The sequence below is a fragment of the Phyllobates terribilis genome, unplaced genomic scaffold (genome assembly GCF_046119375.1).
Source record: "Phyllobates terribilis strain yellow unplaced genomic scaffold, ASM4611937v1 Scaffold_4__5_contigs__length_816908805, whole genome shotgun sequence".
NCBI lineage: Eukaryota > Metazoa > Chordata > Amphibia > Anura > Dendrobatidae > Phyllobates > Phyllobates terribilis.
The window spans coordinates 679,952,465-679,976,249 of NW_027362764.1; the positions used below are offsets into that span (position 1 = coordinate 679,952,465).

The 23,785-nt window shown below is 48.3% G+C and overlaps 6 pseudogenes; all 6 read left to right on the forward strand.

Annotated features, from left to right (window-relative positions):
• The first annotated feature begins 912 nt into the window (after positions 1-912).
• Positions 913-1,021, forward strand: LOC141268957 (5S ribosomal RNA; annotated as a pseudogene).
• Positions 1,022-12,462: 11,441 nt separating this feature from the next.
• On the forward strand, positions 12,463-12,582 carry LOC141269425 (5S ribosomal RNA; annotated as a pseudogene).
• Positions 12,583-13,522: 940 nt separating this feature from the next.
• LOC141268107 (5S ribosomal RNA) lies at positions 13,523-13,641 on the forward strand (annotated as a pseudogene).
• Positions 13,642-14,243: 602 nt separating this feature from the next.
• Positions 14,244-14,363, forward strand: LOC141267556 (5S ribosomal RNA; annotated as a pseudogene).
• Positions 14,364-15,303: 940 nt separating this feature from the next.
• On the forward strand, positions 15,304-15,412 carry LOC141268537 (5S ribosomal RNA; annotated as a pseudogene).
• A 5,608-nt stretch (positions 15,413-21,020) lies between these two features.
• On the forward strand, positions 21,021-21,140 carry LOC141269053 (5S ribosomal RNA; annotated as a pseudogene).
• Positions 21,141-23,785: the final 2,645 nt, after the last annotated feature.

A 23,785-nucleotide genomic window follows, 5' to 3' on the forward strand; every position in this document is an offset into this window, starting at 1 on the left:
TACTGCCCAGCTTGGCTAGCATGGAACGGCGCCTTGCCGGACACTGATCTTAAGTAACTTAGATGATGGAAGCCCCAAGGCCTCTGAGCCAGTTAGCATCTAAGTACGCTACACCGCCGCCTTCACGCAGGCCTGACACCGAGCTCCTTGCCACGGCTAGGAGTGCTTATTGACTCCGCAGCTTGCCGTGTGGAAATGATGGCGTTAAAAGCACCCGGGACCGTGAAGGGGCCAGGCTTTCAGCAGGTGCCCAGGGAAGGTTTTGGATGCCGGTCGCCTAGCGAGGGCCAGCAGAAGTAACATGTTTCTCTGCAAAGAAGCTTGTGTAACCAAGCCAGACGGCTGGCAAAGAGCTAACCTCAGTGCAAGCAAGGTGCGGAAGGAATTGGGGAGGGGGGGGTGATTCCTGCTAGGGCCCTGAAATCATAAAACAGGCAGGAGAGTCTGACGCATGGTGACGGAGAGGTTGTAGAGGCAGATAGGGGGTGTTGTCAGGTGCGAGCACGTGTGCATGCTGGCTTGTGTGTGAGAGTGCGTTTCCTAGGTGTGGCGCGCTGCAGACAGTCAAAGGGATTGTTCCCTTTCATTAAAAGTTAATCCCCGGCTGCAGGCTATTAGAAAGCAACTAACCGCGCTCTACTCACCCTACCCGGGTCTACCGGTGAGTCTCGCCTCTGCTCCCGGCCTGTGGCATTGGCCGTGAAGCTGACGTTCCGTCGACAGTGCTGCAGCCGATCAGTGAGCTCAGCGGCACTGAGTGGGGCGTTGTGTCTACAAGTCCTTTTAAGGAAGCCAGCAAAAAAATTGAAGAGAAGGGAAAGCACAAAAGGACCTGGTCTTGCTGAGCACTGGAAAGGGCAGCCGGCAGCCAGACGTCAAAGTAGAAAAGCAGCAAGAGAGAGGCTTGTCTCTGCCTACGGCAACACCACACTGAACACACCTGATCTCAGAAACTAAGCAGAGTTGGGCCTGGTTAGTACTTGGATAGGAGACTGCTTGGGAATACCAGGTGCTGTAGGCTTTTGCTTTTTCCTTCCTTCCACCAGCAGGGGGCACTCTCTTCTATGCCTTTTTTCTATGCCCTTTCACAAGTGCACACTAGTGTTGAGCCACCCCCGTAGTGTTCGAGTTCGGTTCGGTTCGTCAAACACCCGTGTGTTCGCCAAACTGTTCGTCGAACACCATTAAAACCAATGGCAGGCAAACAAAAACACATAGAAACACATAGAAAACACCTTCAAAGGTGTCCAAAAGCTGACAAACTGCTCAGAAGACATAACTAACACATGGAAAAGTGACAAGTACATATAGTCATGCGAAAATAAAAGAGGTGGAGGAGTAAAAGGAGGGGGAGACACAGATATAGGCATGTCATGCCCTTCTAATATCCAAAAAGTGAGAAGTCGACACAGCCAGTCCGCTCCTGCCCGTGCCACCTCCGTGTCCCCTGGGTTTGTGCCAGAGCCGCGGTGAACCCTGACGGCCAGCCCCCCTCTCCCAATACTGGTGCCTGTCCACTGGTGGGTCGAGCGAGCCCCCCTGTGGTGGAGGCAGCTCTAAGCTTTTTAATTTAAATTGTCTCTCTAATTTGAATGAATACACTTTAAATCCATTTACAAGGATCTATTGGAGGGCAAGTCTCATGCCAGCAGCCGCGGTAATTCCAGCTCCAGTAGCGTCCACTAAAGCTGCTGCAGTTAAAAAGCTTTTATAAGGATCGAGCTCGGCTGTCCACCGCAAGGCATCCTACTGCCAGTCCCAGCCCCTATGCCTTGGGGTGCCTCCTCATGCTCTTCACTAAGTATCCCATGGTCCCGAAGCATTTCCTTTGAAAAAATTAAGTGTCTAAACTACAGGTGGTGTAGCTTGCTTAACAGCCGGGATAATCCGCTGACTAGCAGACACTGCTACTAGGCACAAAGTATTTCCTGGGCTAGATGCAGTTAAAAATTTGTAATTAGATACTCTCGTTGGATGCTGAGAAAGCATTCCATAGAGTCTCCTGGCACGCCATATATGATTCTCTTAAAAAGCTTGGGGTAGGGGTCTAGGGGACCCTTTTATAGCCAAAATCACGGCCCTGTATCGCAATACGTCACCTAGGCTGAAGATAAATGGAACTGTAGCACCCTGAGGGCTCGGTTGCTACAGACGTATTGCACCTCACCCAGAGGTGTGATATCTCACTCTCAGGTAAGGATGGAGTGTGGATCAGGACCCGACACCTGCATGCATTACACCACATTGCCGTGGGGCAGGGCGACCAATATGCCCCTGAGAAGGGCACGACAGTCCCTGTCCCTGGCTGGAGTGGGGGGAGGGAACACTGAGGAAGGGGAACCCTGTAGTGCAGGAGCAGGGAGGAAGCAGTTCCTGGGTGCATTGAGAAGGGAGTATAAAAGGTGGGCACCATCTTAGTTCAGTGCAGAGAAGTCTGAGCAGAAGTGGCAGGGAGCAGGGGCTCTGCATGAGCTCTGCTCCGGAGGCGGGCCTAGTAACAGAGGCCCAGGCCTGGAAGGGGGAGAAGGAAGGAAGAGGAGCGGAGAGGGCTCCAGGAACGAGGAATGAAGGGATCCCAGGGGTGCGGACGGGCGAGTCTCCACCGCACGCCCGAATCCACCTGCGTGGAGGGGTCAGGCCAAAGGGGGAGACCGGTCCCCGAACTAGTGGAGGCAGGAAACGACCCTCAGCTAGAAACCGGAGGCTCTGACATTTTATGTGGCACAGCCCCTCGCTACACCCGCTAGGAAGGCACCACATAGGGTCAGGGAAACTGGCGCCAAGTTTACCAAGAGGAGGCCCGAGGCAGCCGGACAGAAGTGTTGGTAAGAAAGGCCAGACAAAGGACACACAAAGGGGGTCCTGTGAAGTGCTCCAAAGTTATCTGGGAGTTGTCTGAGCCCCTCACCTGGTGAGCACAGTACGACGTGGGCAGCCGTTACCTGCAGACGTGGTCTGGATAATAAGAACTGTGAGTAAAGGCCCTGGACTGCATCACTGACTCCGTGTCGTTACTGCTGCTGCCCTGCACCATCACCCCCATCCTCAGCATACACTGCCCTGAGGCTATACTCCTCCCGTGGGGAGTTATGCTACGCTCTGCTGCACCCACAACACCAGCCTCAGCGGTCTGCCCAGTAGCGGCGGTTCACTCTGACCGCAATCCACGAGTGGCGTAGTCGGACATTTAAACATCAAAACCACATAAATAGTTCCGCCACTGGTTTGACCGCCCTGAGCCACGGAACCGGGTCGCCGCCACGAAGACTACAACCACCAGCATCCACCAAAAAGGGTCCGGCTCCGGGTGTCCCAAGGCCCAGGGGGTGCGTCAGAACATTTTCATCACCTTTCACAATCACCAATGGGACAAGGCAGGGATGTCCTCTGTCCCCTCTCTTATACATCCTAGTGACGGAGCACCTGCTCTCATCAATTCGCCATAACCCCAATATTAGGTGGATTGAGGTGGGAGGCACCGAGTACAAGTGCTCTCTATTTGCTGATGATGTCCTAGTATATATCACTCAATCACATATATCCATCCCTGCTGTTATGGCTGAAATAGATCACTTTGTTACATGGTAAAATTTTAAAATCAATGCAGCGAAGTCTGAGGCCCTCGATGTCTCCCTCCCCAAATCCATATAGGATTCCATCCAGTCCAACTTTCCCTTTGCCTGGCCCTCACAGGGTATCAAATACTTAGGAATTCCTATTCATAGAGACCTCTCCCATCTATGTTATCTTAATTTTGGGCCCTTTATTGAACAATTCCATACAGACCACGGTTGGCAAGTTAGAACTGTAAGATTCACTACGTGAACCACTGGTGTTTTGTGAAAAAGCACATGTACACTGCGTTCCAAATTATTATGCAAAAAGTGTTTAGGAGTGATAAGGGAAGAATTTGTTTGTTTGTCAGTTAAACTCATTGATGGTGATGTGTGTCAGGGCTCTTTATATCACTGTAAGCAATTGCAGACACCTGTGCTAATTAGTTTGGCAGGTGTGTCCAATGAAAGGCAAGACTACTTAAGAAGGCTCTCTCACATTATTAAGCAGCCTACATTTTCTGCCAAAATGGGAAAGAAAAAGGATGTGTCGGCTGCTGAGAAGCAACAAATTGTGGAGTGTTTAGGTCAAGGCATGACTACAATCAACATTGTGCGATGATCAGGATGAAGTGTCTTGGCAATCAAGAAGTATGTAGCTGATTCACAGTACACACGTGTGCGTGCTGATAAGGGCAAATTGAGGACTCTTTCCTACAGGCAATTACGTCAGGTTGAAAGAGCAGCGGCAAAAAATCCTTGTCATAGCAGCAGACAAGTTTTTGAAGCTGCTTGTGCCTCCAACGTCCCCCGAACAACAAGATGCAGGGTCCTTCAGAGGTTTGCAGCTGTGCATATGCCATCCTGTCGACCTCCTCTATCCACTTCACACAAGCAGAAACGGCTCCAGTGGGCCAAACATTACATGAAGACTGATTTCAAAACTGTTTTGTTCACGGATGAGTGCCGTGCAGCGCTCGATGGTCCAGATGGATGGAGTGGAGGATGGCTGGTTGATGGACACCCCACGCAAACACGGCTACAGCGCCAACAAGGAGGAGGTGGAGTAATGTTTTGGGCTGGAATCATGGGGAGAGAGATTGTCGGCCCCTTTAGGATCCCTGAAGGCGCTAAAGATGAACTCCATAATGTATGTGTATTTTCTCAAACAGCACTTCCTGCCATGGTTCAAGAAGAAGAACCGTGTATTTCACAGCAAGATCATTTTTCTGCATGATAATGCACCATCTCATGCTGCACATAAAACATCTGCATCTCTGGCTGATATGGGCATAAAAGGGGACAAACTTATGGTGTGACCCCCATGCTCCCCTGACCTGTACCCCATTCAGAACCTTTGGAGCATCATTAAAAGGAGTGTCTATGATGGCGGGAGGCAGTTCACATCTAAGCAACAGCTCTGGGAGGGTATTCTGTCCTCATGCAAAACAATTGAAGCAGAAACCATCCAAAACCTGACAAATTCAATGGACGAGAGAGTTCAGAAGCTCCTTTCGAACAAGGGGTCCTATGTGAAAATGTAACATCACCTAGAATAAAGTTTTGAGTTGAAAACTGTTTGATTTCAGTTTCTAACAACCTGCTAATGCTTATAATTTCAAAAATGACCATTTTTTTGGTCTTTATTAAAATGAAAAGGTTGATCGAAAAGTTTGGGGGATCTAAGAGTGTGGCAACCCAGTAGTCATGATTACTTCGAATTCTGACAATATGAGGGTCATGCTGCAGGTAGTGCAGCAAGAAGGCACTTATGTGTCTTGCGCATCTCGGAGCCCCAAAATTATTTTCCGGGCTAGATGCAGCTAAAAATTATTTTTAATTTTAAATCTGGTGGAGCTTATTATAGATGGCCTAATAGGATCAGTGCTGCACACTGCTACAAAGCTCAAATTATTTTCCAGTCAAGATACAGATAAACATGATTAGTAATTTGAAAGCTTAAAACGGTTGGTAGGGTGATTTTAACCAATCATCAAGCTTTTACTCTCCCCAGGATGACACAGGGGTAGAAAAGTCGTTTCGGATCCATGATTTGTTCATCTTTATGAACGTGAGTCTGTCTACATTATCAGTGGAGAGCCGCGTGCGCTTATCTGTCAGCACACCACCAGCAGCACTGAACACACGTTCAGACAGAACGCTGGCTGCGGGGCATGACAAGATCTCCAAGGCGTAAGTGGCTAGCTCCGGCCATTTATCCAGATTGGAAGCCCAAAAAGAGCAAGGGTCCAGTGACACAGTCGTGGCTTCAATGTTTACTTGGAGATACTCCTGTACCATCGTCTCTAGGCGTTGACTATGTGTCAGACTTCTTGTCTCCTGTGGCCTTGCAAAGGATGGGCTAAAAAAGTGGTGAAATGATTCCGCAAAATAGATGTTACCAGCAGATACTGTGGTTCTGTTGCGGTTTGAGTGCTGAACACTTGACGGTCCCACGGTTGGCAAGTTGGAACTGTGAGATTCACTACGTGCACCACTGGTGTTTTGTGGAAAAGCACATGTAAGATTCTGCAACAGTCTCTGCTGATACTCCTGCATGCGTGCATCCCTTTCTATGGCAGGAATAATTTCGGCAAATTTACTTTTGTACCGGGGATCTAACAGTGTGGCAACCCAGTAGTCAGGATTATTTCTAATTCTCACAATTCGAGGGTCATGTTGCAGGTAGTGCAGCAAGAAGGCACTCATGTGTGTTGCGCATCCAGGAGCACCAAGTCCCTGTTGTGTTGGTGGCGAGGTAACAATCATGCTTCCTTCCTCTGTCCTCTCCCCCCAACCTCGCACAACAGAAATGTGATCAAGGTCTCCCTCATCTGATGAGTCTTCCATCAGTTCGTCCTCCACTTCTTCCTGGGCTCCTGCACCTTCCTCACTAGTTTGGCTGCTACCATGCGCCCTGGTAAAACCATCTCCCCCACCCTCACATGCCTGCCGCCTTGGTGCTGCCGACCGTCTGGACCTTGCAGATGTTAGCCCTTCCGCATACAACTCCTCCTCCTCTACTTCCTCCACCTCCTCTTGTGCCACCACCTGACTCCGAATTCTGTTTAACATGTGCTCCAGCATGTAAATCACCGGAATAGTCATGCTGATAATGGCATCATCAGCACTAAACATCTTCGTCGCCATTTCAAAACTGTGCAGAAGGGTGCATAGGTCCCTGATCTGAGACCACTCCTCCAGCGTGATTTGCCCCACCTCTGGATCTCGTTGGCCCAGGCTATACGTCAGAACGTATTGCACCAGGGCTTGTCGGTGCTGCCACAGTCGCTGCAACATGTGCAGAGTTGAATTCCACCGGGTAGGCACATCGCATTTTAGCCGGTGAAGTGGCAGGCCCAACGACTTCTGTAGAGATGTAAGTCGCTGAGCTGCGGGATGCGAATGGCGGAAGTGAGCACACAGCGACCGTGCCCTCTGCAGAAGGCCATCTAGTCTGGGATAGTGGGCTAAAAATTGCTGGACAACCAGGTTAAACACGTGAGCCATACAAGGCACGTTTGTGACATTGCCCCGGCAAAGGGCCGCACCCAGGTTTGCAGCATTGTCGCACACGGCCTTCCCTGGTTTCAGGTCCAGTGGAGACAGCCATTCATGAAATTGGTTCTCCAGAGCTGACCACAACTCCTCAGCTGTGTGACTCACATTTCCCAGATATTTCAAAGTAAAAACCGCCTGATGACGTTGAGCCCTACTGCCAGCATAGTAAGGAGGTGTGCAGGATCCCTTCTGCGCAGTTAGAAAGCTTGTGGCATGACCAGACAGGATTTGGGTGCAGGTGGAAGACCGAGAGGAGGTTGAGGAGGCAGAAGCAGTGGAGGAACTTTGACATAAAGAGGATTGACGCACAACTCGTGGGGACGGCAAGACTTGGACAGCAGCCCCTTGTCCTGCTGTCACCATAGTTACCCAGTGCCCAGTCAGCGACATGTAACGCCCCTGTCCATGCCTACTCGTCCAAGTGTCTGTGGTGAAATGCACCCTGTCACACACAGAGTTTCTCAAAGAAGCGGTGATGTTGTGTGCGACATGCTGGTGGAGCGCAGGCACACCTTTCTTTGAGAAGTAGTGCCGACTGGGCATCTGGTACTGGGGCACTGCGACGGACATAAGGTCTCGAAAATCCTCTGTGTCCACCAGGCGGAAAGGCAGCATTTCTGTAGCCAAGAGCTTGCAGATGGTGAAATTCAACCTCTTAGCTTTCTCATGGCTAGGAGGAAATGGTCTTTTACTTGTCCACATCTGAGGGACCGAGGGCTGGCTATATTGCTTAGACGGGGTTGATAAGGGTGTCCCCGGCAAACTGCCGGTCTGTGAGGAAGATGCAGGCGGACATGTTAGGTTGCCTTGATCCAAAGGTGGTGCTATCGATGTCGGACAGCGCTCAACACCAGCTGGTGTTACCACCTCCAAAGAAAATGATGACCTGCCAATCACGCTGGCTGTTGCAGGTAAAGAGGTGGCAGGTCTGCGCCCCAAAACAGGTGTGACTGCTGTCCCCCCAGTCACAGAGGATGAAGAGGCCGCGGATGCACAAGATATGGCAGACGGTGGTTGGCCCGGCCGGCTAGGCCGCATTGTAGCACACTGAGCTTCCCACTGCAACTTATGCTTCATGTCCATGTGCCGGTTCATGCATGAAGTACTCAAACTATGTATTTTTTGGCCTCTACTTAGCTTTTGCTGACAAATGTTACAGATAACACGAGTTGGGTCATCTTTATCGATCTGAAAAAATGCCCAGGCTATGCAAGGCTTAGCACCCATGCGACCTGAAGAGCCACCACGACTTGTGGTGAGAGGCAGAGTTGTGTTTGAGGATGCAGTTGTTGACGTGCTTCCAGTACTACGTCTCTGTCCAGGAAGGCGCAACCTGACCTCGTCGTCACTAGCATCTTCCTCCACCTCCTCTGCTGACCTCATCTCTTGGCTGACTGTGGGTTGACAGTAAGTGGGATCTCCAACCTCATCATCATCACCCTGTGTGTTATCACACCCGTCGTCCTCAGAGCCAACCTGTTCCTGCCCTGACAAAAAACTAAAGTTGTCGCTCCAATCAGGTATTTGAGTCTCATCATCGTCTTCCTCATTGTCTCCACCAACAGGAGTTACAGTTTGGGAATGAGGGTCTACATTATGGTCAGAACCTTCTGCGTCTGGTCCTGGATCCGACTCATAAAGATTCTGGGCATCAGTGCAGATCATTTCCTCGTCTGGATTCACAGAAGCGCTGGAGTCGACCTCTGATTCCCAGGCTATAGTATGAGTAAACAGCTCTGCAGACTCAACCATCTGTTCTACCTCATACTCAGACGGGCAGCTGGAGATTTGGGAGCTGTGAGGAAGCAAGTGCGATTTGGGTGACACCTTTGAGGACTGGAGTATTTGTGATGTTGAAGTTGATGTGGAGGAGAGCCCACTTAAAGGAGCACTTGATATCCGTTGAAGCACCTGCTGTTTTTGTGCCTCATCTGGAATTTGTAGCGATTGGCATGGCCGTAAGAAAGGGATCTTATCACATTGTCCGCTAAAAGAAGTAGACATTTTAGTTTGGCTGGAAGATGGTCTTTCTTCTGCAGATGTTACTGTTGCTTTAACACCTACCCCACGGACACAACCTTTTTTCCCCTTCCCAACACGCCTATTCCCCTTTCCACCAGCAGCAGGCCTTTTTCCACTCATTTTGGTGGTTAACTAATTCACAACTCTGGAGTTGTTTGCACAAAAAAACAATGGATGGTAACCGAGCAGAGCTGAGTGGCCAAACTGTGGTATTAGGCCAAAACTATTGGCTGGGTTAGATGCAGAAAAAAATTATATTAAATTTGCAACCTGATGGAGGTCAGTATAGATGGACTAATACATCAAGTCCCACACAAAGCTAGAAGCCCAATATTTTTTCAGAGGTAGATGCAGAAAAAAATATATTCAGTTTGCAACCTGATGGAGGTCAGTATAGATGGACTAATACAACAAGTCCCACACACAGCTAGAAGCCCAATATTTTTTCAGAGGTACTGTAGATGCAGAAGAAAATATATTCAGTTTGCAACCTGATGGAGGTCAGTATAGATGGACTAATACAACAAGTCCCACACACAGCTAGAAGCCCAAATATTTTTTCAGAGGTACTGTAGATGCAGATAAAAATTATTTTTAATTTGCAACCTGATGGAGGTCAGTATAGATGGACTAATAGAGAAAGTCCGACACACTACTAGAAGGCCAAATATTTTTTCAGAGCTAGATGCAGAAAAAAATTATATTCAGTTTGCAACCTGATGGAGGTCAGTATAGATGGATTAATAGAACAAGACCCACACACAGATAGAAGCCCAATATTTTTTCAGAGGTAGATGCAGAAAAAAATATATTCAGTTTGCAACCTGATGGAGGTCAGTATAGATGGACTAACAGAGAAAGTCCCATACACTACTAGAAGGCCAAATATTTTTTCAGAGCTAGATGCAGAAAAAAATTATATTCAGTTTGCAACCTGATGGAGGTCAGTATAGATGGACTAATACAACAAGTCCCACAAACAGCTAGAAGCCCAATATTTTTGCAGAGGTACTGTAGATGCAGAAAAAAATATATTCAGTTTGCAACCTGATGGAGGTCAGTATAGATGGACTAATACAACAAGTCCCACACACAGCTAGAAGCCCAAATATTTTTTCAGAGGTACTGTAGATGCAGATAAAAATTATTTTTAATTTGCAACCTGATGGAGGTCAGTATAGATGGACTAATAGAGAAAGTCCGACACACTACTAGAAGGCCAAATATTTTTTCAGAGCTAGATGCAGAAAAAAATTATATTCAGTTTGCAACCTGATGGAGGTCAGTATAGATGGATTAATAGAACAAGACCCACACACAGCTAGAAGCCCAATATTTTTTCAGAGGTAGATGCAGAAAAAAATATATTCAGTTTGCAACCTGATGGAGGTCAGTATAGATGGACTAACAGAGAAAGTCCCGCACACTACTAGAAGGCCAAATATTTTTTCAGAGCTAGATGCAGAAAAAAATTATATTCAGTTTGCAACCTGATGGAGGTCAGTATATATGGACTAATACAACAAGTCCCACACACAGCTAGAAGCCCAAATATTTTTTCAGAGGTACTGTAGATGCAGATAAAAATTATTTTTAATTTGCAACCTGATGGAGGTCAGTATAGATGGACTAATAGAGAAAGTCCGACACACTACTAGAAGGCCAAATATTTTTTCAGAGCTAGATGCAGAAAAAAATTATATTCAGTTTGCAACCTGATGGAGGTCAGTATAGGTGGACTAATAGAACAAGTCCCACACACTGCTAGAAGGCCAAATATTTTTTCAGAGCTAGATGCAGAAAAAAATTAGATTCAGTTTGCAACCTCATGGAGGTCAGTATAGATGGACTAATAGAATGATGCTATGCCCAAAAGATTTTACTTCACTAGGTGCAGTAAAAAAATTGGTATTCTATACACAGGTGGTATATCTTGCAACACAGATAGGCTACTCCACTGACTAACACACTCTGCAATAGGCCAAAAAGGATTAGCTTTGCTAGATTCAGCCAAATGCTGTGAAAAAAACTTGCACAGCACTGGCACAGACCTGCCTGGCAAAAACTGATAGGAACTGATGTAACCTAGTCCTGAAAAGGACTCCAATTACAATTAGTCTTTACTCCCACAACCTATCTATTTAAGAGCACAGACCTGCCTGATAAAAGTCGTAGGAAATGCTGTAACCTAGTCCTTAAAAGGACTGCAATCACAACTATTCCCTACTCCCAAGCTATCTGTATATTTGTGCGAAAATTGGCTTGAAATTAACAAGGTATAGCGCACACAGCAACAGCGGTGCCGTCTAACACGCAGCTGCAGCAGTGAGAAAATGGTGGCGACGGGGAAAATGGCTTGGTCTTATAGGGCAAGGACATGTGACATACACTGCCAATGACACATGCCCTTGCTTGTGTGAAAAAAAGCACTTCGCTCCGTGTGTGCGCTGCTGATAAGCTGACAGATTGCACCTCCCCACTGTAAATGCGGGAAAGAGAAAAAAAAATGGAGATCTTCATTGTTCCTGCAGAGATCCATCCCCTGCCCCTCCCCCCACCCCGCTGTACACTCAAACTGCGTATTAACATTAATTTTCATCATTACTGAGAAAAAATCCAGTTATGATTTTGGTGCACGAACAGTTATCGAACATAACCTCGAACAGCCGAATTTTTCTCAAATTGTTCGTGTTCGCCGAACGGCTCGAACACCGCCCAAAACAGCTCGAATTTGAGATTGGCGAACAGTTCGAGTAGAACAACGCTCATCTCTAGTGCACACATTCATTCTCTTTTCTTTTTTTCATTTGCTTTCTCTCTTGCGCTATTTCATCTCTGCAAAATACCAGCATCCTTCTGATCACCGTGGGCCTCCAGCATTGTTGCTTATTTACTTTTAATACTAGGCTCCTTTTCACCAGGACCAGCGTCTCCCGGGTGGCTGGAGGCAACCACCGGTAACCCCAATCAGAAGACCTTTGCAGGCAACACGACCCTCCCCCCGGAAGAGCAGCTCAAAGTCACTGGCAACCATCTCACCCTCTTCCTTCATTCACCCCTGGACGTCTCGCTCCGCCCGCAAGTTACGGGTCTAGCTTGCTCTTTCTGTCACATTACCGCAATGAAGGGTTTAGACTGCAGGAGACCCTGCGACGAGACATTTTTGAAGACACCTGATGCGGCGGGTGAATCACTGCTAAACAAACCACACCTGTAGGGACGGTACAGCCTTTGCATGGACCCTTCGGAGCCCGCCCCGTCACGGCCAGATTGCTCGCCACCAAGCGATCCTGAGAAAGGCTGGCCGGGCGATGGATTGAGCAGCGTCTACTGGCCATACCACCTTGGATACGCCTGATCTTGTCTGATCTCAGAAGCAAAGCAGTGCTGGGCTCGGAGAGTACTTGGATGGGATACCTCCTGGGAACACCGGGTGATGTAGACCATTTTGATGACGTTTTGCCCTACTGCCCAGCTCGGCTAGCATGGAACGGCGCCTTGCCGGACACCGACCTTAAGTAACTTAGATGATGGAAGCCCCAAGGCCTCTGAGCCAGTTGGCAGCTAAGTACGCAACCCCGCCGCCTTCACGCAGGGCTGACACCGAGCTCCTTGCCACGGCTAGGAGTACTTATTGACTCCGCAGCTCGCCGTGTGGAAATGATGGCGTTAAAAGCACCCGGGGCTGTGAAGGGGCCAGGCTTTCAGCAGGTGCCCAGGGAAGGTTTTGGATGCCGGCCGCCTAGCGAGGGCCAGCAGAAGTAACATGTTTCTCTGCAAAGAAGCTTGTGTAACCAAGCCAGACGGCTGCCAAAGAGCTAACCTCAGTGCAAGGAAGGCAAGGAAGGCAAGGAAGGAATTGGGGAGGGGGGGTGATTCCTGCTAGGGCCCTGAAATCATAAAACAGGCAGGAGAGTCTGACGCATGGTGACAGAGAGGTTGTAGAGGCAGATAGGGGGTGTTGTCACGTGCGAGCACGTGTGCATGCTGGCTTGTGTGTGAGAGTGCGCTTCCTAGGTGTGTCGCGCTGCAGACAGTCAAAGGGATTGTTCCCTTTCATTAAAAGTTAATCCCCGGCTGCAGGCTATTAGAAAGCAACTAACCGCGCTCTACTCATCCTACCCGGGTCTACCGGTGAGTCTCGCCTCTGCTCCCGGCCTGCGGCATTGGCCGTGAAGCTGACGTTCCGTCGACAGCGCTGCAGCCGATCAGTGAGCTCAGCGGCTCTTAGTGGGGCGTTGTGTCTACAAGACCCTTTAAGGAAGCCAGCAAAAAAATTGAAGAGAAGGGAAAGCACAAAAGGACCTGGTCTTGCTGAGCACTGGAAAGGGCAGCCGGCAAGCCGACTTCAAAGTAGAAAAGCAGCAAGTGAGAGGCTTGTCTGTGCCTACGGCCACACCACCCTGAACATGCCTGATCTTGTCTGATCTCACAAGCTAAGCAGGGTTGGGCCTGGTTAGTACTTGGATAAGAGACCGCCTGGGAATACCAGGCGCTGTAGGCTTTTGCTTTTTCCTTCCACCAGCAGGGGGCATTCTCTTATATGCCTTTTTTCCATTCCCTTTCACAAGTACACACATTCATTCTCTTTTCTTTTTTTCATTTGCTTTCTCTCTTGCGCTATTTCATCTCTGCAAAATACCAGCATCCTTCTGATCACCGTGGGCCTCCAGCATTGTTGCTTCTTTACTTTTAATACTAGGACCAGCGTCTCCCGCGTGGCTGGAGTCAACCACCGGTAACCCCAAGCAGAAGACCTTTGCAGGCAGCATGACCCTGCCCCCTGAAGAGCAGCTCAAAGTCACTGGCAACCATCTCACCCTCTTCCTTCATTCACCCCTGGACGTCTCGCTCCGCCCCCAAGTTACGGGTCCAGCTTGCTCTTTCTGTCACATTACCGCGATGAAGGGTTTAGCCTGCAGGAGACCCTGCGCCGAGCCATTTTTGAAGACACCTGATGCGGCGGGTGAATTACTGCTAAACAAACCACACCTGTAGGGACGGCACAGACTTTGCATGGACCCTTCGGAGCCCGCCCCGTCACGGCCAGATTGCTCGCCACCAAGCGATCCTGAGAAATGCTGGCCGGGCGATGGATCGAGCAGCTTCTACTGGCCATACCACCTTGGATACGCCCGATCTCATCTGATCTCGGAAGCAAAGCAGGGCTGGGCTCGGACAGTACTTGGATAGGAGACCTCCTGGGAACACCGGGTGCTGTAGATCATTTTGATGACGTTTTTACCTACTGCCCAGCTCGGCTAGCATGGAACGGCGCCTTGCCGGACACAGACCTTAAGTAACTTAGATGATGGAAGCCCCAAGGCCTCTGAGCCAGTTGGCAGCTAAGTACGCTACCCCGCCGCCTTCACGCAGGCCTGACACCTAGCTCCTTGCCACGGCTAGGAGTGCTTATTGACTCCGCAGATCTCCGTGTGGAAATGATGGCGTTAAAAGCACCCGGGGCCGTGAAGGGGCCAGGCTTTCAGCAGGTGCCCAGGGAAGGTTTTGGATGCCGGCCGCCTTGCGAGGGCCAGCAGAAGTAACATGTTTCTCTGCAAAGAAGCTTGTGTAACCAAGCCAGATGGCTGACAAAGAGCTAACCTCAGTGCAAGGAAGGCAAGGAAGGTGCGGAAGGAATTGGGGAGGGGGGGTGATTCCTGCTAGGGCCCTGAAATCATAAAACAGGCAGGAGAGTCTGACTCATAGTGATGGAGAGGTTGTAGAGGCAGTTAGGGGGTGTTGTCACGTGCGAGCACGTGTGCATGCTGGCTTGTGTGTGAGAGTGCGCTTCCTAGGTGTGGCGCGCTGCAGACAGTCAAAGGGATTGTTCCCTTTCATTAAAAGTTAATCCCCGGCTGCAGCCTATTAGAAAGCAACTAACCGCGCTCTACTCACCCTACCCGGGTCTATCGGTGAGTGGCGCCTCTGCTCCCGGCCTGTGGTATTGGCCGTGAAGCTGACGTTCCGTCGACAGCGCTGCAGCCGATCAGTGAGCTCAGCGGCTCTGAGTGGGGCGTTGTGTCTACAAGACCTTTTAAAGAAGCCAGCAAAAAAATTGAAGAGAAGGGAAAGCACAAAAGGACCTGGTCTTGCTGAGCACTGGAAAGGGCAGCCGGCAGCCAGACGTCAAAGTAGAAAAGCAGCAAATGAGAGGCTTTTCTCTGCCAATGGCCACACCACTCTGAACACACCTGATCTCAGAAGCTAAGCAGGGTCGGGCCTGGTTAGTACTTGGATAGGAGACCGCCTGGGAATACCAGGTGCTGTAGGCTTTTGCTTTTTCCTTCCTTCCACCAGCAGGGGGCACTCTCTTCTATGCCTTTTTTCCATTACCTTTCACAAGTGCACACAATTATTCTCTTTTCTTTTTTTCATTTGCTTTCTCTCTTGCTCTATTTCATCTCTGCAAAATACCAGCATCCTTCTGATTACAGTGGGCCTCCAGCATTGTTGCTTCTTTACTTTTAATACTAGGACCAGCGTCTCCCGCGTGGCTGGAGGCAACCACCAGTAACCCCAAGCAGACGACCTTTGCAGGCAACACGACCCTCCCCCTGAAGAGCAGCTCAAAGTCACTGGCAACCATCTCACCCTCTTCCTTCATTCACCCCTGGACGTCTCGCTCCGCCCCCAAGTTACGGATCCAGCTTTCTCTTTCTGTCACATTACCGCGATGAAGGGTTTAGCCTGCAGGAGACCCTGCGCCGAGACATTTTTGAAGACACCTGATGCGGCGGGTGAATCACTGCTAAACAAACCACACCTGTAGGAACGGCACAGCCTTTGCATGGACCCTTCGGAGCCCGCCCCGTCACGGCCAGATTGCTCGCCACCAAGCGTGTTACAACTCTCCTGTTAGTTTTTTTTTAGTTTGCTGGTCACATGACCATTTTGCCTATTTAATCCGGCTCCGCCCTCCTGGCTTTGCTGGACTTCATTTGTATTTACTACTGTTGAGCTAGCTTGTTGCTCTGTTGCCGTTCTCTGTTAGTTTTGCTAGGTCTTCTGACCCCTATGCCTTTTTGTTGTGTGTTTGTCTTTGACTGCTACTATTTCTGCTAGGAGGTGTCCAACTTTTCCCAGTCCCTAGATCTTGTAGGGATCCCTACCTCACATCTATAGGTCTGCGTTCAGACTAGCCGAGGACTTTAGCGGGTCTGATCGCAGGATCAGGTTCCCCGTTACATCGTAGGGATCTTGTTTAGTTCTATTTTAGGGATAGATCTCCTTTCTTTCCTTAGTCTCTGTAGCAGATCATAACAGTAATTCCAGCCATAAAAAAAAAAAAAAAAAAAAAATTTCTCTAAGGAAAGACCTCCAGTTTTCCATCATGGTCTCGGTGCAAGATTTGTCTCAATGCTTGCAGGGACTCTCTCTGGAGGTGACCAAGCTCCAACAACACGTGAGTAGCTGTTCTGGACCGCATTTTGTGAAACCTAAGGTACGTCTGCCTGATCTATTTTTTGGCGAACAACAAGATTTTTTTTCTTTTAAAAATGCTTGTCTATTATATTTTCGTTTGAGACCCGGATCCTCTGGTGATGAATCACAGCGCATAGGGATCATAATGTCACTTTTGCGCAAAGATCCTCAGGGATGGGCCTTCTCTCTCCAACCTAGTGATCCGTGCTTTAGATCAGTGGATAGTTTTTTTTCTGCTTTGGGTTTGTTGTACGATGATCCTGATCGTGTCTCATCTGCTGAGTCTGAATTAAGACGTTTGAGGCAGGGATCAGGTAATCTGGAAAAATATTGTTCTCACTTCCGTCGGTGGTCTGCCCAGGTGGGGTGGAACGATTCTGCTTTGAAAAGCTTGTTTCTTGCAGGGCTATGTGAAAGGGTAAAGGATTTACTGATTGCTTATCCCACACCTGGAAACTTGCAGGAGGCAATGCAATTAGCTATACGGGTGGACAGGAGACTGTGTGAAAGGGTTAATGAGAGCAAATCCTCTGCTATGTCAGCTTCGAGTCCTGAGAGGTTCTGTGCTGACAATGGAGAGCCGATGGAAATTGGGGCGATGGCACCCCGCTCTCAGGAAAAAGACCGCCGACTTTCTGAAGGCTTGTGTTTCTATTGCGGAAATTCTGGTCATTTTATTAAGAGCTGTGTGCTTCGCAAGAAGAAAGAAAAAAAAATGGTCAGTCATGCTCGTATTGCCTGTTTAAATTCTAAGGGAGTATTCCTATCTGCCACTACTGCTGCTCAGGATGAATTAATTGAATTTCGGGTATGTGTGGATTGTGGATCTACTCTGAATGTGATTGATGGGGGATTCTTGGAAAAACTTAGATTAGAACCTAAAACTTTGTCATCCCCTATTGCTGTGGTTTCTGTCGATGGCTCTCCCTTGAAGAGTGTTACTCACAAGGTCTGTGAATTTCCCCTCACTATTAATGGTATTCATCAAGAGAATTTGGATTTGGTGGTATTGGATAATTTGCCTTCTAAAGTAATATTGGGGTTACCCTGGTTAAAATTGCACAATCCTGTACTGGATTGGTCTACCAATGAAATTAAGTCCTGGAGCCCTAAGTGTTATGACAAGTGTTGTAACGGGCGCATTGCTGCTGTGGATAGAGGGGAATTGCCTGTACCTATTCAGGATTTTTGGAGAGTTTTTTCTGAGGAGGAGTCGCAGGTTTTGCCTCCCCATAGAGACTATGATTGTACCATTGAATTTGTCCCTGGCGCGACTCTTCCTAAGAGTCGTTTATTTAATCTTACTATTCCTGAAAGAAAGGCTTTGAAAGAATACATACAGACAAACTTGGCCGCCGGTCACATTAGGCCTTCCAAGTCTCCTGTGGCTGTTGGATTTTTTTTTGTAAAAAAAAAAGATGGCGGTTTACGTCCTTGTCTGGACTTTCGTGAGATTAATAAAATTACTGTACGCAATTCTTACCCACTGCCATTGATTCCTGATTTATTTAACCAGTTAGTGGGGGCCAAGTGGTTCTCTAAAATTGATCTCCGGGGGGCATACAATTTGTTGCGCATGAAGGAGGGTGATGAATGGAAGACTGCTTTTAACACTCCTGTGGGTCATTTTGAGAATCTGGTTATGCCTTTTGGTACTCACCAATGCTCCAGCATTTTTTCAGAATCTTATTAATGATATCCTTAGACCTTTAATCGGCAAAAATGTGGTTGTGTATTTGGATGACATTTTGATTTATTCGCCGGATCTGGAGTCTCATTAGCGGAGCGTACGTGAGGTATTACAGTTATTAATGGACAATTCGCTTTTTGCTAAGCTGGAGAAATGTGAGTTCGCTGTACAGAGAATTAGTTTTTTGGGCTACATTATCTCCAGTGAAGGTTTTGAGATGGACCCGGTTAAAATTCAAGCTGTGCAGGAATGGCCTAGGCCTATTGGTTTGAAATCGATACAGAGGTTTTTGGGTTTCGCCAATTATTACAGAAAATTCATAAAAAAATTTTCTATTATTGTCAAACCGCTGACCGATCTCACCAGGAAAGGTGCTAATGCGGTTCAGTGAACTTCTGAGGCCATTGAAGCTTTTGTGTTTCTAAAGGAGAGGTTCACCTCTGTTCCCATCCTTATGCAGCCTGATGTGACTAAGCCGTTTTTGGTTGAGGTTGATGCTTCTTCGGTGGGGGTTGGTGCGGTGTTGTCTCAGGAAAACAAGGATGGAGTACATCCCTGTGCCTTTTTTTCAAAAAAATTTTCCGAGACTGAACTTAATTACGATATTGGTAATCGGGAATTGCTGGCGATTAAACTCGCATTTGAACACTGGCGTCATATCTTGGAAGGTGCTGAATTTCCCATTCAGGTTTTCACTGATCATAAAAATCTGATCTATCTTGATGCTGCCAAGCGCTTGAATGCCCGTCAGGCTAGGTGGGCACTATTTTTCTCGCGGTTTAATTTTTCCGTTACTTACATCCTGGGTACCAAGAATGTTAAAGCGGATGCTTTGTCTCGCAGCTTTTCTCCCATGGTCGGTGTTGAGGAGGAAGAGGAGACCATTTTACAAGAAGGTGTTGTGATTGCTGCTTTGGACTCCGTTTTGGAGGATGAGATTCTTAAAGCACAGGAGAATGCCCCATCTAACACTCCCCATGGGAGGTTGTTTGTGCCTAGGACCTTTAGGAGAGATTTGTTTGTTGAGTGTCATGAGTCTCGGTTGGCAGGTCATCCAGGAATTTCTGAGACCAAGAGACTTGTGGGTCGCAGTTTTTGGTGGCCTGGATGGCAGAAGGAAGTCATTAAGTGGGTGCGCCAATGTACTGTGTGTGCAAGATCCAAGTCTTCGCATGCTCCTGCTGCGGGGTTGCTTTGCCCTCTGGAGGTTCCTAGTGCACCTTGGACACATCTGGCTATGGACTTTATTACTGACCTTCCTCCCTCTGATGGTTTCACGGTCATCTGGGTGGTCGTGGACCGTTTTAGCAAGATGTGTCACTTGGTTCCCTTCATCAAACTGCCTTGCGCTAAGACACTCGCTAAGGCCTTTGTCAAGGAGATTGTCAGACTACATGGTGTTCCTACTGACATTGTTTCTGATAGGGGACCTCAGTTCGTGGCTCGTTTTTGGCGTGCCTTTTGTGACAGGTTGGGAGTTCATTTGTCGTTTTCATCCGGATATCATCCTGAGTCTAATGGCCAGACAGAAAGGAAGAACCAGGATGTTGAGCAGTTCTTGCGTTGTTTTGTGGCAGACAATCAAGAGGGGTGGTCTGAGTTTCTGCCACTTGCTGAATTTGCTCTTAACAACCATACATCCTCTTCTGCTGGGTGTTCGCCTTTTTTTTGTTGTTCTGGGAGACATCCGTCTTTTGGGTCATTTTCCAAATTGGTTTCGGCTGTGCCTGAGGAGGAGAGTTTTTCCGGTGATTTGGAGAGAGTTTGGACGGATGTGCGTGGTAATCTTCAGGAGGCTAACAAAAAATCTAAGAGGTACTTTGATAGGAAACGGCAAGAGGTTTTGTTTGCGGTTGGTGACATGGTTTGGTTGTCCTCTAAGAATCTGCGATTGAGGATTCCTTCTAAAAAATTGGGTCCCAAGTTCGTAGGGCCCTTTAAGGTACTTCAGATAGTTAACCAATCTGCTGTTAGGCTGGAGGTTCCTACGTCCTGGAGGATTAATACAGTGTTTCATGTTTCTCTGTTGAAAAAAGCTGATGTGTCGGATGGTGACGCCTCTGCCACTGTTCCTCCGGTGGTGGAGGACGGGGAATATGAAATTTCCCGCATCCTAAATTCTAGACGGTATAGAGGGAGTTTGCAGTATCTCGTCGCTTGGAAGGGTTTCGGACCTGAGGATAACTCATGGGTGAGAGCGGATTATGTTTCTGCCCCCAGACTTGTCCGAGCGTTTCACAGGAGGTTTCCTGGTAAGCCTGGGCCTAGGGGATCCGGAGGATCCTCTTAGAAGAGGGGGTACTGTTACAACTCTCCTGTTAGGTTTTTTTTAGTTTGCTGGTCACATGACCATTTTGCCTATTTAATCCGGCTCCGCCCTCCTGGCTTTGCTGGACTTCATTTGTATTTACTACTGTTGAGCTAGCTTGTTGCTCTGTTGCCGTTCTCTTTTAGTTTTGCTAGGTCTTCTGACCCCTATGCCTTTTTGTTGTGTGTTTGTCTTTGACTGCTACTATTTCTGCTAGGAGGTGTCCAACTTTTCCCAGTCCCTAGATCTTGTAGGGATCCCTACCTCACATCTATAGGTCTGCGTTCAGACTAGCCGAGGACTTTAGCGGGTCTGATCGCAGGATCAGGTTCCCCGTTACATCGTAGGGATCTAGTTTAGTTCTATTGTAGGGATAGATCTCCTTTCTTTCCATACTCTCTGTAGCAGATCATAACAAAGCGATCCTGAGAAAGGCTGGCCGGGCGATGGATCAAGCAGAGTCTACTGGCCATACCACCTTGGATACGCCCGATATCGTCTGATCTCGAAAACAAAGCAGGGCTGGGCTCGGACAGTACTTGGATGGGAGACCTCCTGGGAACACCGGGTGCTGTAGACCATTTTGATGACATTTTGCCCTACTGCCCAGCTCGGCTAGCATGGAACGGCGCCTTGCCGGACACCGACCTTAAGTAACTTAGATGATGGAAGCCCCAAGGACTCTGAGCCAGTTGGCAGCTAAGTACGCTACCCGGGCCGCCTTCACGCAGGCCTGACACCGAGCTCCTTGTCACTGCTAGGAGTGCTTATTGACTCCGCAGCTCACCGTGTGGAAATGATGGCGTTAAAAGCACCCGGGGCCGTGAAGGGGCCAGGCTTTCAGCAGGTGCCCAGGGAAGGTTTTGGATGCCGACCGCCTAGCGAGGGCCAGCAGAAGTAACATGTTTCTCTGCAAAGAAGCTTGTGTAACCAAGCCAGACGGCTGACAAAGAGCTAACCTCAGTGCAAGGAAGGCAAGGAAGGAATTGGGGAGGGGGGGGTGATTCCTGCTAGGGCCCTGAAATCATAAAACAGGCAGAAGAGTCTGACGCATGGTGACGGAGAGGTTGTAGGGGCAGATAGGGGGTGTTGTCACGTGTGAGCACGTGTGCATGCTGGCTTGTGTGTGAGAGTGCGCTTCCTAGGTGTGGCGCGCTGCAGACAGTCAAAGGGATTGTTCCCTTTCATTAAAAGTTAATCCCCGGCTGCAGGCTATTAGAAAGCAACTAACCGCGCTCTGCTCACCCTACCCGGGTCTACCGGTGAGTCTCGCCTCTGCTCCCGGCCTGTGGTATTGGCCGTGAAGCTGACGTTCCATCGACAGCGCTGCAGCCGATCAGTGAGCTCAGTGGCTCTGAGTGGGGCGTTCTGTCTACAAGACCTTTTAAGGAAGCCAGCAAAATATTGAAGAGAAGGGAAAGCACAAAACCAGGGGAGGAGTCCTGAGGAGATAATTTACATATTCCCACTGCATTTTGGGGTAAGTGAAGAGTCTCCGCGAGCTCAAAGAACACTGGATTTTGGCTGTCGGAGCTGAAAAGAGGACATCGGTAAACCAGGGGAGGAGTCCTGAGGAGATAATTTGCATATTCCCACTGCATTTTGGGGTAAGTGAAGAGTCTCCGCGAGCTCAAAGAACACTGGATTTTGGCTGTTGGAGCTGAAAAGAGGACATCGGTAAACCAGGGGAGGAGTCCTGAGGAGATAATTTTCATATTCCCACTGCATTTTGGGGTAAGTGAAGAGTCTCCGCGAGCTCAAAAAACACTGGATTTTGGCTGTTGGAGCTGAAAAGAGGACATCGGTAAAGCAGGGGAGGAGTCCTGAGGAGATAATTTCCATATTCCCACTGCATTTTGGGGTAAGTGAAGAGTCTCCGCGAGCTCAAAGAACACTGGATTTTGGCTGTTGGAGCTGAAAAGAGGACATCGGTAAAAAGCGCGCCTACTGGCGCGCGCATTTTGAAGCTTTTTTTTTAAGCTTTTTTCACTGTTTTCAGAACATTAACAATAAGAACATGGAAGAGTCCAGGAGCCATTTGGTGAGCTGCATATCCTGCTACATGTTCACAGACTTGCCAGTGGAAAAGCCAAACTTCACATGCCAGAAATGCAAGCTTGTGTCCCTGTTGGAGGAAAAGTTGCGAAATCTAGAAGAGAGGTTAACTACCTTGAAAATAATTAAGGAAGGTGAAGAGTTCTTAGACAGAGCAGAATTATCTCTTCATGATTCAGAAAGAGAAGAAATTCGAACTGCACCTGACGAAACAGAGGAATGGAAGCATGTGACCCACAGAAGCAGGAGGATCGAGAGGCAGTCAGCACCCATACTGCTCAGGAACCAGTACCAGGCTCTCACGCAGGAGAACCATGAAGAAATACAGCAAAATAAGACTTTGCCAGCAATGAATAACCTTGTAAGCCCTCAGAATCCTCCTGGATGGAGAAAGAAGAATGTTGTGAAGAAAAAACGGAGAGTGGTGGTCATGGGGGATTCCCTGTTAAGAGGAACAGAGGCCGCTATCTGCAGACCAGACATAACCTCAAGAGAAATGAGCTGTCTTCCAGGAGAAAAAATTAAAGATGTGTCTGACAGGATATCAAGACTCTTCAGACCTACAGATCACTACCCATTCCTGCTAATACATGTGGGGACAAATGACACCGCAAGAAAGGACCTGGAAACCATCTGCAGTGACTTTGAAGACTTAGGCAAGAAAGTGAAAGAATTGGGAGCGCAGGTGGTCTTCTCATCCATCCTCCCAGTGGATGGCCATGGAACAATGAGGTGGAATAAGATTCTACAGGTGAACAACTGGCTACGTCGATGGTGCCGTCAACAAGGATTTGGATTTCTGGATCACGGAATGAATTACCTATACGATGGACTACTTGCTAGAGATGGGGTGCACCTTACGAAGACTGGAAAACATGTATTTGGAAGTCGCCTTGCTACACTCATCAGAAGAGCTTTAAACTAGAACAATGTGGGAAGGGAAGCAAAAGGCCAGAAAAAGCCATACAGCTGACAAATACTATTGAGATCTCTGCTACTGGAAGTGGAAAGGAAGAACAAAGACAAAACAATTTAAATAATAAAAATATGGGAGGAAGAGAAACCAATCACAAACTAAAATGTTTTTATACAAATGCACAAAGCATGGGCAACAAACAAGGAGAATTGGAACTACTAATGCAGGAAAAGGAATATGATGTCATTGGAATC